We start from the raw sequence: 18,267 nt of genomic DNA, 5'->3' as shown, positions 1-18,267 counted from the left end.
CAAAGGCACCAAACAGCATCTCTATCTGCCACTGACACTTTAAACCTGAATCCACTGGATTATATGGTCCAAATGGAACAGCAGCCGGCACAGTAGTCCAGACCTGTTCCACAGCCTTCTCTTTTTCTGCCCTCCACTCAAAACTAGTAGCTTCTCAAGTCACTCAATAAATGGGTCAGAGTAACACACTCAAATGATTAATATGTTGCCCCCCAAATCACTGGGATCTGTGCATCTTTTTGGTTGTAGGAATGGCCAGATGCAACAATGTATCCTTTAACTTAGAAAACATTTCTTATCATGCCCCACGCCATTGCACACCTAAAATTACAACTGAGATACAAGTCCGCCAAATTTTTGTCAAATTTATTTCTCACCCTCTGACACACAAATATTTTAGCAATAAGTCTAGACTAGTTGCTACTTCTTACTCACTAGTTTCAATCAGCCTGACTCCATCAATACAATGAAGTAGTGTGATATTTTGTGGGGGGAAAAAGGGTGATCAAGATCCCTGCAAACTAAATTATTACATAGGGCTAGAGAGTTGATATACCCCTGAGGTAGGACAGTTAAGGTGTATTGCTGGGCGAGCAGGCTGAAATGAAACTGCTTCTCATTGTCCTTATTGACAGATATAAAAAAAAATTTTTTTTCAGATTAATAGCTGCATATCAGGTACCTGGGTTTGTGTTAATTTGCACAAAGCAATGAAACCACATGTGATACAGTAGCTGCAATTAGAATGACCACCTGGTTAAGCTTACCATAATTTACTGTTATTATCCAATATCCAATTGTCCTCTACACAGGTAAAATAAGTTAGTTAAATGGAGATGTAGTGGGAATCACCAACCCTGCATCTTTCAAGTCACCCGATGGTGGCAATAATCTCTGTAGTCTTTTCAAAAATATGGTTTTGCTTTTGTTTTACTATTTTCCTGGGTAGAGGCATTTCTAAGTAAATTCCATTTGGTTTTATCCACCATAATAAACCTCACTCCACAGGTCAGGGAACCAATTTGAAGAATCTGCCAGTTACTGTATCTATTCCAGTTATCCATTCTAGAACTGGAGGCAGAAACCACAGGATGAGTTGGAAGACTGAGTGGGCCTACTATGAGATGGACCTGTGCTCAAACTCCACTGATCACCTTGTTTTCATAAGCCCCTACTCTAACTGGTAGGGCACAGTTTTGGGTCATCTAAAATTAATGTCAGTTCAGAGCCAGTATCCAATATTCCCTGAAATATCTGATTTTTTCCCCACAATGTACAATTAGCGTTATAAAAGACCATAGATCCCTTTGGAGAAGGCTGGGAGAAATATTAATAATATGATTTTTAGCATTGTACCAGAGTCCTTCTTCACTAGGAACCAGTCTCCTCTTCATTCAAGGGGTTCTGGATCTGTAAACCGGCTCCTCAAGTCTGGGAATTGATTGAAAGGTCTTCACTCTGCTTTTTTATAATTCAAGTTAGACTTTTCTTCACTTGATCTAGGGCATTTTTTTGCTTATACAGATCAAGCAAGAATTTAATAGGCTTCTTATCTACTTTACTTCCAGGTATATCATTTATCAACTAGGCAACACCATAGGTGTGCAGAATAGTTAGACTATTCTGATTGCTGCTTTGATTCTGTTGCCCATTATTGTAACAAACCAACCTTATTTTTGATAGTTGTGTACAATCACTTGGCCTCTGCCACCCTGGAAACCAATTTCTGCTATTGCATTTAGTTCTCCCAGTTCAGTGAGTACAGTCCCACTGAAACATCTGTCCTAGAGAAAAGAGTGATTATAGAGCTCTTCAGGGATCCTAGGGCTCCCCTCAGAAATGTATTTCTCACAGTCATGATGAAATGCATATTTATTCCCACTTTACGTTCCTTTCACCATTTCTCTACATCCTTGATACTGACTCTATCACATGTTTCTCAGATTTCTGTCTATATAAATTGGAAAACTCTATTTGTTCTTTTGCAATGTAGCATACCTCCTTATGGTTCACAGTTTGTTCTTATAAGACTTGAGCCAAGGTATAGGTCTAAAAGTAGATAGGGTGATGAGGGTGGTTACTGAGAAGATTTAATATTGTCTTGCATGGAAACTGCCCATTACCATTTTCTCAGCCAATGCAGGGTGAATCTCTTCAGATGAGGGCACAAGTGGAGAGGTCACTTCCTTTCTCTGACGGTCAGTGACAGCTTCCACTGGAGATGAAAGACCTCTTCTATTTGCATAGTAAACTCATCAGAGTTTAGGAGTTTAATGTCTTCAGTTTCATCAGGGTCTTTTCACACGTCTTGAATCCAACTTTTAGAATCCTATTCTTTCTCAATTAATGTCTTCACTGTAACAGTAGCTATCTTGCAAGGCCAGGAGTTAAACTTCCAGTATAATTCAGCAAGTAGCAAGATGAGATTCTGATTTTGATTATTAATAATCTCAGCCCTGCAGCCAAGGAAATGAAGATCTCCTTCAGTGCACATATAGAAGCTTTTAGGCTATTTATGTTATGCTTAAGCTAGAAATTCAAATTCCTGAATTCATTCTTTTTTATCCTCACATTTTACAGTGACATTAAGAGCTACCAGCCAATCTCATTATACTCATTAGTTTGACAAAAATGTTTCAAAGGTATCATATACATCTTCACTCAAACCTTGCTTTCTATATATTTGATTAGGACTATCCAAACATGATATTTTGAATATATCTAATTCCAAATCATACCATGGACTTACAGTTATATCTTTATTACTGGAAATAGTCATTAGTGTTTGAAATATAAACAAATTACAGAACCAGTTCCAGAAAACACATAATCAATTCAGAAATAACATCTTTGATATTCTATTCTTCTAGAAGCACTCTGGATACCAAACTCTGTATTAGTCAGGTTTCTTCAGGAAAACAGACTGAATAGGATGTGTATGAATGGATGAATGGATAGATAGATAGATAGATAGATAGATAGATAGATAGATAGATATTATAAATAATTCACTCACACAATTACAGAGGATAACAATTTCCAAGATCTGCAGTCAGCAAGCTGGAGACTCGGGAGAGTGGTTGGTTTAGTTCCAGTTAAAATACCAGCTAACTCAGGATCCAGAAACAGCCAGTGTTTTAGTTTGAGACCAAAGGTAGTGATAGAAGCAATGTCCCAGGTGAGGGTACTCTGGCAGGAGAAGTTCCCTCCTACTCATGAAAGGGTTGGCCTTTTTGTTTTATTCTGGGTTTCAACTGATTGGATGAGTCTCTCTGATACTTGACGTTAGCAATGGCAATCTTCTTTACTTAATATAGCAATTCACATGCTATTCTTATCCAGAAACATCCTCACAGGAATACCCATAATAATAGTTGGCCAAATATCTGGGCCCCTTGCAGCCCAGTCAAGTTGATATATGAAATTAACCATCAAAGGGTACTACTATAATCTCCATTTTACAAATAATAAAACCAAATGTAACAGAGGTTGGCCATGGTCAAACAGCTGGCTACTAGAAGAAATCTTCTGATTAGAGGGCTAGCATGCCTATCCTGTGTTATAGAAGTCTTCCCACAGAAGTCTCCAATAGACTCTACAAGGACAGAAACTATGTCTGATTTATCCTCTCCAAACTGAATTCAGTTCTCAAACTTAAGCCTTCAATCAGAAAGGTCTCAGATACATTCATAGCATATTTTTAAATGTTGAAATGATTTTAAGCTCTGGTTTTTGAAAATCTAATTATTTTGAGAAATGATTTGACAATACTCTTTTATTTCTTTTGATTATAAACTTCTGTAAGATTGTCATGGCATCTAGAAATAACTGCCTTAATATGCCCCCATCTAGTATTTTCTGTTTTAGAGACATAAAATCCACAAAATTTGCATTATCCAAGAAAGACAATTGCTTTTGTCAGAAATATAGCATGAAGCAAAATTGAATCAAATGCTTCTGTACAGTTATTTCACAAAATGGCAACACTCTGTGTGATAGCCAGAATAGTGTCCCACAAAAAGCTATCTAAGTCCTAATTCCTGGAAATTAAGAATGGGTTAGGTTAGAAAGCAAACAGGAAATTAAAGTTGCTAATTAGCTAATCTTAAGAAAAAGGGAGATTATCCTGGCTTAACTGAGTGTTCCAATGTAATCGAAAGGGTCCTTAAATATGGAACAAGGAGAAAGAAGCAGAAGACAAAATTAGAATAAGATGTGACTACAGAAAGGAGAATCAGAGGAATGGCAGCTTGAGGACTCAGCCTGATATTGCTGGTTTTGAAGATGTAGGAAGGAGCCATGAGCCACAGAGAGTGACCAGCAGCTAGAACCTAGAAAGAACAATGAAATTGATTTTTTTATCCAGAGACTCCAGAAAGAAGCACTGCCCTGATAATGCTTTTATTTTAGCCCAACGAGACCCATGTCAGACTATATACCTTCAAACCTTTAAGGTAATAAATACGTTTTGTTTTAAACCAATTAATTTGTGTTAATTTGTTACAACAGCAAATAGAAAACAATTACATTATGAACCGCTGCATCAAATGATTCTACAGAGAATGGCCATTATGCTTTGTTGCGATAAAGGTATTATAATAAAAGGCTCCAAGATATTATAATAATATGCTACTTTACTTTTCTTCTTTTTTGGGAGGTTTCGTACTGACAACGCAGTCTATATGGTGTACACAATGGTGTTCAAACAATAATCACCTGCCTTGGTCAGTGCCAGCTCCTCTGAGAATTTCACTGGTGATGTTTATCCACCTGTGGTTTGATCAAATGAGAAACAGTGCTCAGTTATATCCTTTGCACTCTCATTATTTGTCACACACTAACCCCTATCCAACAAGGGTAACGCTGTTCTAATAACAAGGTTTGTTCACTCAAGTTGGTGAGTGTGTTGGTCAAATGTTCTGGCCTTGCATTCTAGTAAGAACCAAGTTCATCTATTGATTCTACCACTTATTACCTATGTGGTCATAAATTATGTGAACCTTCCTGAGTCCCAGTATTCCCTATATATAAATTCATATAATAATAACATATAATTCATTGGATTTTTCAGAAGTTTAATTTATATGTTTGGAGCTGAGCTGAGCTACCAAGTGCTGGGGTAGCAGATTAAGAAAACAAGTAAAAATGTAATTAAAAATCAAGACTTTAATTACTTAATGAAATTAGTATAAGCAAAACGGCTAAACCATAGAAAGTAGCGAGTCCCCCACTGTTCCACTGTTCCCCATAGAATTGCACTGATCTAGTGTGAGGTGAATCAGCACAGATATGGAGAATGATCTCACTGCCAAGGAACCTCAAACCAAAGGTTCCTGTCTTTTCTTTTATGGAACCAAAACCTGGGGTAGTGAGAGGGTAAAGAGCTACTAACGGCAAAGTATTGAGTACTGAGTAAGAGTGGAGAAAAAGTGTTTTCAAATTTCCTCTCCACCGCCCCTATTCCCTGGCCCATAAAGAGGTCTTCGCAGAGGCACCTGAGGAATGCCTTGGCCAAAGGCCCAGATGAAGAAACCTCTTAATGGAGATCCCTGGGATAGAAATGAAGGTAGTCATAAGAGCATGGCCACCCAGAGGAGCCTGGGTCCTTAACTGCAACTGCCTTCAGGGACTCAATGCTTTGGCTGCACACACTAAGTCTTGTGTTGGGAGGCAGCTTATCGCATGATGCCTGCCAGGCAAAGCTTCTGTAATTAATTGCATATGGTTGGGCCTGAAAAATTATACATGGTTTTTTGGCCAGGAGCTGGGCTTATATAATTTATGTAAAACATCTAGCAGAGCAATCGTAGTGACCTTTCAATAAAGGGTAGCTATTATTCTTTTAGCTATTAAGTTCTGTTCATTTCACTCAGCCATAGTAGGAATCTTCCATAAACCTTTTGCTCTATTTTCATCCCTTTGGTGGAAAGTTTCCCTCATGTACCTGAACAAAAGGAATTTAGTTCTTTAATTATTTTTCTTATCCTACAGTTTAGATCTAAAGGTAGTAGAGCTGCTTCATTTTGTCAGACTTCTTGCTGTGAATAAAATGATGTTTCACTGATGAATGCAGAGAAATAGAGTAAGAGTTAAGAGATAGAGTAAGAGTTAAAGCAGCATTAACCCATCAGGCTCCTTACAGATAAGTACAACCTATAGAGTAAATATCTGAAGACACTTAAATAACCTAAGACAAGTATAGCCAAGTGTAGTATTTATCTGATCAATAAAGAAAAATGTAGGTAGTAATTTGGAGGCAGAGTTGATTAAAAGCAATCTCACCTTCCCTTCTCTATATTCTATGTGCTCATTTATGATTTTACTAATATATGTCTGTATGGTTGTAGCAAATATCTTTCTATTACAAAAATATTATACAAGTAGCAGGCTGCAATTAAAACTTTGGCATGCTACTTTCAAAAGCATAATTATCTTAAAATCAACTACTTTATGATCAATTTAAACTTAATAATTAAACATCATTATGATCACAATTTTCACGGGGGGTCATTTCAAAGTTAACATCATAAGCCACATTACTTTAAAAATAAAAAGGAAACAAGGAACCTGGTTTGTAGGCTAGGTTTTCTCTCTATACTCACGTTAATGAATTTTTTTCAGCTGCATTATCACTTTACTCTCTGATCTCATTGCCTTTTTAAGTACTCTTTGCTTTAATGCATTTGATGGTATATTGCATAATATTTAAATTATTTTACTATTGTTAAACAAGTTTTGTATTATCAAACATCTGGAAGCAAGTAAAATGGAACAGCTATTAATTTTGAGCCCATTTTTTCTAAGCATTTGTGCATTCATATTTTAAATGGTTAAAATTTGAATAACATGTTAAACAAATATACATTTAATACAATTTAGATTCAAATTATTTTAATTTCTTCCACTGCTAGATGCATGCGCAAGTTAAAATAAATGAGACAAAAGTGCTTAAGTCCAAAAGTGACCCTAGAAGAGTCTTTTGAAGGTCTCCCCAAACATCATGATACAATCGTTTCTTTTCACATACCTCTTCTTTTGGTTTAAATATAGAGACTTTTTAAAACTTATCTCTTTCAGAATGTAACAACAGTTATATCCACGTTTCCCCTAAAAGAGATCACCAGCTCAGAAGGTAAAGGATATCTTCCAATTAAAATGCTTTCCCTGAATTTTATGTTAATGTTGGCTTGCTATCACTTTAATGATTTAAGGTTCAAACTCTAAAGGTCCATCAAAGCAGTATGAAACACATTTAAGGGCAAATACCAAAGATATATATTGATTTTTCTGTTGTCCCCATAGCATAGATATTTCAGCTTGATAAACCGATGAGAACTTTTTCAAAGTTAAGTAAATCGGTAGTTGTAAAGTAAAAATAAAATCATAATAAATATATCAAATATATGTATTTTAGTTTTCCTCCATAACAAATGCTTTGATAAAGATATTCATGTTGTTGCTCACATTTTTTGAGTTTTCTTTATATTTTGTGATGATTAAAATTATGTAAATAGGGATGCGATGCCAGCAAAATGGTGCACTAGGAAACTTACCAAGCAAATGCCTAATCAAGAAGCCACATTTCAATGGTAGGAAATGTGATGACATTTTTTATTCACACTTGCCCTACGCACTCTTTGGTACAGTGTGGTGCCATCAGGTGGAAGTTGCCAAATCCCTGGTTTCCTCTCAGGGGCCTGAATGAGCAGAGAAAAAAGTATTTGCATCATTCTAACCCGGCTTTGGGCTGCCTGAGAGACTGATTTCTGTCTCGGAGCTCATAAAGAAAAGGGGAGCATAGCTGGGATCTCACACCAGTGAAAGCAATAGAAGGCAATAGTGGACACTGAAGAATGTAAAAGCTGCAGCAGTGTTGTAGACCCCTGTGGCAAGAGATGATGGGTAGAAGAGTACAATAGAGTATGTAAGGTTCCTAGAAAAAGCTGGGATGAGACTCCTTGGGAATTTAAGACACTTAAAGACAGCAATTTCTATGGGGGGAACAAAAAATAGTACACATATGAGCCCAGGTAAGACACATACCCAGAAAAGACCACAGAAGACTTTAAGCTTTCACTGTAGGCTGGTTCCAAGACTCAGAATTCACCTTCTTAATTAGCAAAAGTTTCACAACCAGTCTGCAAAGATTGGGAGAAGTTGTTTTTTAATCCACTAATTTTCAATCAAAATAGCACAATATATTCAAAGAAACAGAAGAACACGGCCCATTAAAAAGAAAAAAGTAAATCTGCAGAAACTCACTGAGAAACACAGTCATCAGACTTTCTAAAGAAATAATTTCAACTTTTGTTTTAGATTCAGGTGGTACATATGCAGGTTTGTTACATGGGTATATTGCATGACACAGAGGCTTGGAGTATGAATTATCTTGTTACAGGTAATGAGCATAGTACCCAGTGGAGAGGTTTTGATCCCTCGATCTTCTCTCTCTCTCTCTCCCCTCTAGTTCTCCTCAGTATCTATTTTTCCCATATTTATGTGCATGTGTACCAAACTTACCAGACAGAATGTTAGAATACCCAATTTAAATGTGTGCAAAGAGCTAAGGGAAAATACAACGAACTAACAGAAGTTAGGAAAACAATATAAGAACAAAATACGAATATCAACAAATAGAAATTATGAAAAAGAACCATACAGAAATCCACATTAAAGAGGAATGACATTCTGACACATACTAAAACAGATGAACCTTGAAGACTTTCTGCTAAATGAAAGAAGCCAGTCACAGCAACAACAAAAAAACCAAATACTGTATGTTTCCACATTCATGAGGTGCATAGAGTGACCAAATTCATAGAGACAGACAGTTGAATGGTAGTTGCCAGGAGCTTCCGGGAGGAGAGAGAAAAGAGTTACTGTTTAAAGGGTACAGAGCTTTAGTATTAGAAGATAAAAAAAATTCTGGTGGTAATGGTTGCACAATGTGAATGTGATTAATATCATTACATTATACATTTCAAAATGATTCAAATAATAAATTTTACATTGTGCATATGCACCTCAAAAAAATCGAAAAATATCATATAAAATAAATTGGACTACAGTTAATTGTCAGATGAATGTGTCCTTGCCATTAAACTTTGAAAAGGCCAGAATCAAGAAAATAAGCATCTGTCATTTCCCTTTCCTCTTTGTTTTTCACAGAATGACAGTGAACTTATAAAATATTTGTCTCTTATGTGTTTGAAAAGCACACAAAACTGAGAATTAGGTGGCAACAATAGGAGCTCTGTTTTTTCTTCTTAAGAGTGACTATGGTATGGGCACAAAATGCCTCTGGATGTGACCCCTGATTCTACCGTGATTACACAGGATCAAAGCCATCAGTATTACCATTTTTTTCTCCTCAGACTGTTTAAGTTCAAAATTTTCACTAATACATTCTCTGAAAACGACTCTGTTTACTCTGATTATTGTAAATGTGGTTGTTAACAGAAGAAGTAATGCTGGTGTGGTTTTATGATTTCAATGCGATGGGGCAAAGATGGGGCTGGAAGTAATGGACAGAAACAATTCTACACATCTTGTATCACAGCATATTCTAATTCATACTTGAAATTTTACTCAATTTTAGGGGGTAAATAAAAATCATATTCCTCTACACATAAAGAATGACTATCTACATTCATCATGACCACCAATAGTGACTAAAAATCAGAAAAAATCTAATCCGACAAGAGAAAGGAATAAAGTAAATGAGTAGAGAGAACATCTGTTCCTGGTTTCAGAATGTTCCTGAGGCCAAGTTGTATGCCTATTACTTGATTCCACAAGATGAAGTATAATTAATTTCTCCTTATGCTTAAGTTAGAGCTCATGTATTTCTGCTACTTTTAACTAAAAAGCTATGCATATATATATATATATATATATATATGCAATAACTCTGGAAGCAGACATATATATATATATATATATATATATATATATATATATATATATATATATATATAACCACTCCTTTCCTGCCTCATTCACCTATTCTCTCACTGCCTCAGCTAATTCCCCGCCACAGGATATCATCTGCACTGACCCTTTCAAACTGCTTAGCTCTCATTGACTCCACTGGCTGTCTCTTAAGGTGTTGCCCTTTTAGCAAGTATTACCTGGAAAATTAAAGAAGTCTCTACGTTTGAACATTTAAAGATATTGTGCATATAAAGTACTTAGAATTGTGCTTGGAATATAAGAAGTGCTTGATAAATAATAGCTATCATGTAAAACATAAAACACATATAATAGTTCTTCCAATTACCATAATTTTCCCCTGTGTAGTCACAGATTATTTTAACGGATTCAGCAAAGACCCATTGGACACATATAGCCAATAATCAATGCGGCATTTTGTAAGCAGTGAAAATTAATTAAAGTAGTTGCTTATGGTTATTGACTAATAATAAATGATACTTTTATATTCATCTGACATATACGCACATGTACATAACAACCAGACATTAATCTATGAAGAATATGAGAAAGAACAAAAATTTGAATCAGGTTACGCAACACAAAAAAGCCAGTAACTTGAGAAGAATGTGACTTTTTTCTTACAAACTTCAGAGCTGCCTAGGCTTTTATTAAGTTGATGCCATTTTATAATCCTCGGTAAAATGCATTTGCATTACTTTCTGCTCACACAGAACCATAAGGTCCATGAGAGGGGAGAGATTAAGACCTTCTCCGATCTTTCCTGGGCATGAGCACAACCCTGAGCATATGCATGGCATACTAGCTTTTCAGTAATATGCCAGATCTTCTCTAAGCCCTCAGTGGGTATCTGATCAGCCTTCCCGTTAAAGATTTTTCATCAGATACTTGTTTGCCCAAATTGTTATTGCCACCTGTGTTTTCAATGTTAAATTATTGGTGCTGAATTTTTTTTTTTTTTTTTGACTAACGACACAAGGAAAAAGACTGTTACTAGTGAGCAAGCTTTGATTTGGGTAATGTAAAGACAGGCTCTACAAGTGTGGGATTCCAGAACACTGACAGAAAGGTCAATTCATAAAAATTTAGGTATGAAGCTTTGGGGACACATTAGACCCAATTAGCCCCCTCCAGTGGCCATTAGGCTGCATGTTTTTATGGTTATTTTGATAATAGGCCTGTTGATACTCAACTCTACCCTGGAGCTGGGGAGGGGCAGATGAGACAAGAGTACCTCAAAATGCTGCAAAGCACTCTCTTCTTATCAAGATTTAGCCATTTTCGAATAAATATTTCTTATATTTTTGTACATCCTTGGTTAATTTAAATCATTCTAAAAAAGTTTATATTGACAACTTTTCCCCAGTGCCCTCAGTGCTCTTATGGTGAAGCAGATTTTCATGGCTCCTTATTCTACCATTTTGGAAGTTCTCTCTCTATTCATTTTTTAAATCTACGTGTGTGTGTGTGTGTGTGTGTGTATGTGATATATGTGTGTGTGTGCATATATATACACACATGCATACATATATACACATATATGGGAAAGTTATTGGGTTTCTATATATAAGTGCATTTATATATAAACTATGCAGTATATACACAGTATGTATACTTAATTGACAATACTGTTGAATACAATGAAAAACTATGATTATTATTTTGGGAAGTAAAACAGCCAGATTGTGGGCCAAATGTAGTTTCCTGGTTTTTCGTTTATGTTGTTTTGTCTCAAGACGCCAGACCAATCAGTTTAGTCTGTTACCATATTTGATTCCTTGTTATTCTCATCTGGCCTTACCCTATCTTAGGGTTCTTCCTCAAAAATAAATTCAACCTGTTCTTCCACAAAATGACTTGAATATATGGATTTGCTCTTAGCTATTTGGACTTACATGATCTTAGAGAATATTGGTATGGAGTATTAGGATACTTCATTGCTAAGGCTGGGAACACCAACCAACTTTCAAAACAGATTACTCTGCCAAGCATTCACCATCCTAGTTATTCATTCTACTTTTTGATATTTCAATGCTCCAGCCCAATCCACTTCACCATTTCTGTGTTTATGTTAATGTCTCTCTAAACATTTAACCTTGAGGTTAGACTTCCTGCTTCTGCTCAATTTTAACTTATATACCTGACTGTGTAATGTATTCTGAGTCCCAATTAATTTTGTTCTAGCACCTTGTTATAAATTGGCCTACATTTTTATGCTGTCTGTGAAACAAAGAACAAGACATTGTTATAGTTTCTAAGAAGTAATAGATCCTTCTCAGATATCAAAGACGACAGGGTGTTTTTAAAATATCAAACATTCGTTTTAACTTTAAAATAGCTTACATTTTACAAAAAAGTTGTGAAGACAGCACAGAGAATTCCCAGATATCCCACAACAAGCTTCCTCTATTGTTAGCATGTTAAATTATGTTGGTTTGTCACACTTAATGAGCCAATATGAACCTTTTTATTACTAAAAATGTCAGTTAATAAAAAATGATGTTTTTATTAACTAAAATACAAACTTTCTTCAGATTTTCTCAGTTTTTTCTTAATATTCATTTTCTGTTCTAGCACCTTATCCAGAATATTATGTTACATTTATTTCTCAAATCTCCTTAGGCTCCTCTGTGCTATGACAGATTCTCAGGCTTGTTTGTAATAATTTTTACAATTTTGAAAATACCTGCTTAGGTATTTTGTAGAACATTCCTCAGTTTCAGTTTGTCCCATATATATACATTTTTTTTTCCTCGTGGTTAGACTGAAGTTATGGGTTGTGGGAAGGAAGACTACAGAGGTAAAGTGCCACTTTCATCACATTTTATCAAGGGTACATATTACGAGTATAACTTACCACTCTTTTTGTTGATCTTAATCACCTGCCTGAGATAGTGTATGCCAGGTTTCTCCAATGGAAAGTTACTTCTCCTCCCCTTTCCATATTTATACATGTTGGAAACAAGATACTTAATTTAAGGGTTGGGAAAATTAAAGTCCAACTCATTTAAATTTATTTATATTATTTATGATATTAAATTATTTGTAATTTTATATTATGTTATTTGTAATTTTAATCTTATTTATATTTTTTGTAATTTGTAATTTTTTATACAGGATTTTTGACAGGATGTTTTAAAACCATTTTTTAACTAATCTAGTCAGTGCAATTGTATTACCATTTTATGTGGTTCACATGATGTGATATTTCTGTTAGAGGCACTTTGAGATTACCTCATTTGGTACAAGATTCAGTGCACACTGCTAAAACATAGAAAACATAAAATAGGTACCAGTGTTCTGTATAAGTGTGTTGGTAATGAATACATTTTTTAACAGAAAATGTTACGTTCTTGATCATCATGTATCATATATCATATGTAACTATGAGGTTGTGGTGCTGAAGTCTGAAACCACAAAATAAGTATTATTCTACCTATATTTCTGGTAGAATAATTAGCATTCTTTGTCAATGAAAGTGTCTTTGCAATTGAAGCTTTCTTTTTAAGCTTTATTCTGTTTTTGAAAAAAAAGTTTTCATTTACAGCATGTGGTTTTTAACCTCAGAACTGACGTTAACACCATTAAGCATTGCAAACCAAATGCAATTTAGCCCAACATTTTGATAGTAGGTATCATTACATTAGAGGATGTAAATAACAATCAGGAAGGCTCATCTATAGTAATAATAAAAAATGTTAGAAATATTTGGAGTCGATTTTTCTTCCTATAATAACAATGGGATACACTATCTGCGTCACTTTGCATAAAGGAAGCATATTTGATGCCTTTAGCAAGGAAATAGCTTTGTTGGCTTATAAATCAATAATATGAATGATTAAAGTAACAAGGAAAACAGCATTTTCTTTAGTGGCCGCATACTTCGAGTGTTAAATTCTCCGTTAAGACCAAAGAAAAATAAATGAACACAACTTCTATGAGCAATTTAGGTTATATACAATAAAAATGTTTGTGCACAGAGCACTTGATTGTAACGGGTTACTGTGGGATAAAGTAGGGTGTCCTACATGTGTTTAATAAGATAATCTGCCATGTTAGTTCTGTGGAAACTTTCTATTACATTTTTTTCTCAGCATACTGTCTTTATCTTCATTATTTCCTTTCTTTTTACATTTTTGATTTTTTTTATTTCAATACCTTATGGGGTACAAGTGGTTTTTGGTTACACGAATGAATTGTATGGTGATAAAGTCTGAGATTTTACTGCACCCATCATCTGAGTAGTGTACATTGTATCCAATATGAGGTTTTCATCCCTCACCCTCTCCTTCCTCCCCACACCTGAGTCTCCGAAGTTCATTATACCACTCTATGTCTTTGTGTATGCACAGCTTAGCTCCCACTTATAAGACAGAACACAAAGTATTTGGTTTTCCATTCCTGATTACCTCACTAAGGACAATGGCCTTCAGTTCCATCCAAGTTACTGCAAAAGATATTATTTCATTCCTTTTAATGGCTAAATAGTATTCCATGGTGTGTGTGTGTGCATATATATCATATTTTCTTTATCTACTTATCGGTCAATGGGAACTTATGTTGGTTATATATCTGCAATTGTGAATTTTGTTGCAATAAACATATGCATGCAGGTGTCTTTTTGCTATAATGACTTCTATTCCTTTGGGTAGAGATCCGGTAGTGAGATTGCTGGATTGAATGGTAGATCTACTTTTAGTTCTTTAAGAACTCTCCATACTGTTTTCCATAGAGGTTGTACTAATTTACATTCCCACAAGCAGTTTATAAGCATTCTCTTTTCACCACGTCCACTCCAACATCTATTGTTTTTTGACTTTTTAATAGTGGCCATTCTGGCTAGGGTAAGGCGGTATCTCATTGTGGTTTTAATTTGCATTTCCCTGATGATTAGTGATGTTGAGCAATTTTTTAATATATTCATTACCCATTTATATATCTTTTTTTGAGAAATGTCTATTCATATCATTTGCCAACCTCCTCATGTGATTTTTTTTCTGAGTCTTTTGTAGATTCCGGATATTAGTCCTTTGTCAGATGTATAGTTTGCAAATATTTTATCCCATTATGTGAGTTGTCTGTTTACTCTGATGATTTTTCTTTTGTTATGCAGAAGCTTTTTAGTTAAATTAGGTACCATTCATTCATTTTTGTTTTTGTTGCATTTGCTTTTGGGGTCTTCATCATAAATTCTATGCCTAGGCTGATGTCTAAAAGAATTTTTCCAAAGTTGTCTTCTAGAATTTATATAGTTTCACCTCTTATATTTAAGTATTTAATCAATCTTGAGGTAATTTTTTTATAAGGTGAGAGATAATGATCCATTTTCATTCTTCTACATGTGGCTATCCAGTTTTCCCAGCACCATTTGTATAATAAGGTGTCATTTCCCCAATTTATGTTTTTCTATGCTGTATCTAAGAACAGTTGGTAGTGAGTGTTTGGGTTTATTTATGGGTTCTCTGTTCTGTTTTATTGGTCTATGCATCTCCTTTTATACCAGTAAAATGCTGGCTTTGTAACTGTAGCCTTGTAGTGTAATTTGAAATCAGGTTTTGTGATACCTCCAAATTTGTTTTTTTGCTTAAGATTGGTTTCGTTATTCACACCCTTTTTTGGTTCCATTAGAATTTGGGGAATTTTTTTTTCTAATTCTGTGAAAAATGATGTCAGTGTTTTAATAGGAATTGTATTGAATCTATAAATTGCTTTGTTTAGTATAGTCATTTTCATGATATTGATTATTTCAATTAACAAGCATGAGATGTGTTTGTATTTGTTTGTGTCATCTATAATTTCTTTCAGCAGTGTTTTGCAGTTCTCCTTGTAGAGATCTTTCACCTCCTTGGTTACATATATTCCTAGGTTATTATTTATTTATTTTTTGCAGCTATTGTAACAAGGATTGAGTTATTGACTTGATTCTCACCCTGGTCATTGTTGGTGTATAGTAGTACTACTGATTTAGGTACATTGATTTTGTATTCTGAGACTTTACTGAATTCGTTTATGTAATCTAGGAGTCTTTTGGGGGAATTTCTGTGGGTTTCTAAGTATACATTTATCAGCAAACAGTGGTAGTTTGATTCCCTCTTTTGCAATCTGGATGCCCTTTATTTCTTTCTCTTGCCTGATTGCTCTGGCTAGGACTTCCAGTACTATGCTGAATAGAAATGGTGAAAGAGGACATCCTTGTCTTTTTCCAGTCCACAAGGGGAATCCTTTTAACTTTACCCCATTCAGTATGATGTTAGCTGTGAGTTTGTCATATATGGCTTTTAATATTTTGAGGTGTGCCCCCTTTACGCCTATTTTGTTGAGGGTGTTTATTATAAAAAGATGCTGGATTTTATCGAATGCTCTTTCTGCACCTATTGAGATGATCATACGTTTTTTGTTTATAATTCTGGTTATGTGAAGTATCATATTCATTGACTTATATATGTTAAACTACCCCTCCATCTCTGGGATGAAACCCACTTGATCAAGGTGTGTTAGTTTTTCTGATGTGCTTTTGGATTCAGTTAGCTACTATTTTATTGAGAATTTTTGCCTCTATGTTCATTAGGGTATTGGTCTGTGGTTTTCTTTTTTCATTATATCCTTTCCTGATTTTGGTATCAGAGTGATACTGGCTTCAAAGAATTAGTTTGGGAAGAATACATCTTTCTCAATGTTTTGGAATGGTTTCAGTAAGATTTGTACCAATTCTTCTTTAAATATCTGGTACAATTCAGCTGTGAATCCATCTGCCTGTGGGCTTTTTTTGTTGTTGGCATTTTTTTATTATTATTGATTTGATCTTGCTACTTGTTGTTTGTCTATTCAAGATTTATATTTCTTCCTGATGCATTCTAGGAGGGTTGTATGTTTATATGAGTTTATTCATTTCTTCTAGATTTCCTAGTATGTGTGCATAGAGGTTTTCATAGTAGACTCGAATAACCTTTTCTATTTCTGTGGTGTCAGTTGTAACGTCTCTATTTTTATTTCTAACTGAGCTTATTTGAATCTTCTGTCTTCTTGTTGCATCTAGCTGATGGTCTATTAATTGTGTTTAACTTTTCCAAGAACAAACTTTTCATTTCATTAATTTTCATATTTTTGTTTTAATTTTATTTAGTTCTGCTCTGATTTTTGTATTTCTTTTCTTTTGCTAGCTTTGGGTTTGGTTTGTTCATGTTTCTCTTTCTATAAGATGTGAAATTAAGTTGTCAATTTTTTATCTTTCGGGCTTTTTGGCATAGGCATTTAGCACTATAAAATTTCCTCTTAGCACCGCTATTGCTGTATCTCAAAGGAGATAACTTATGTCACTATTATCATTATCACTCCTTTCAAAGAATCTTTTAATTTCCATCCCAACTTCATTGTTAACATCAAAACCATTCAGGAACATATATTTTAATTTTCATGTATTCGCATAATTTAGAAGCTTTTTTTTTAAAGTTGATTTCTAGTTTTACTCCATTGTGGTCTGAGGAGATATTTGATATAATTTTGATAGTTTTAAATTTATTGAGTCTTGTTTTGTGGCCTACCATATGATTAGTCTTGGAGAATGTTGCATGTGCTGATGATAAAAATGTATATTCTGCAATTCCTTAGAAGAATGTTCTGTAAACATGTTAGGCCCCTTTAGTTTAAGTCCATTGTTTCTTTGTTGACCTTCTGCCTCAATAATCTGTCCAGTGCTGTCAGTGGAGCATTGAAGTCCTCCACTATTATTGCATTGCTGTCTGTCTCATTTCTTAAATCTAGTACTAATTATTTTTTAAATCTGGAAACTCCAGAATTAGGTGAATGTATATTTAAGATTGTAATATCTTTATGTTAAATTGCTCATCTTATTATTATATAATAACCTTCTCTGTCTTTTTTTATTGTTGTTGCTTTAAAGTCTGTTTTATCTGATATAAGAATGGCTACTCTTTCTCACTTTTGGTTTCCATTTGCCTGGAATATCATTTTCTGTTCCTTCACTTTGACTCTATAAGAATCTTACATGTTAAATGAATCTCATGGAGACAACAGGTACTTATTTTGGGATATTTTTATCCACTCTGACAATCTGTTTCTTGAGATGTGAGGTACTATTACAGTTATCATATTAACTATTACCTAGATGCTTTATTTTCCTCATTGTGTTACTGATTTATAGGCTCTGTGAGCTTTGTGTATTCAAGAGTTTCTATGTATATCAACATTTTGTTTCAAAATTTAGAAGTCCTTTCAACATTTATTGCAGGATTGTTCTGGTATTGACAAATTCTCTCAGGATTTGCTTGTCTGGAAATGACTTTTTTCTTCTTCATT

The sequence above is a fragment of the Pan troglodytes genome, chromosome X (genome assembly GCF_028858775.2).
Source record: "Pan troglodytes isolate AG18354 chromosome X, NHGRI_mPanTro3-v2.0_pri, whole genome shotgun sequence".
Taxonomy (NCBI): Eukaryota; Metazoa; Chordata; class Mammalia; order Primates; family Hominidae; genus Pan; species Pan troglodytes.
This window is presented reverse-complemented; position numbering follows the sequence as displayed.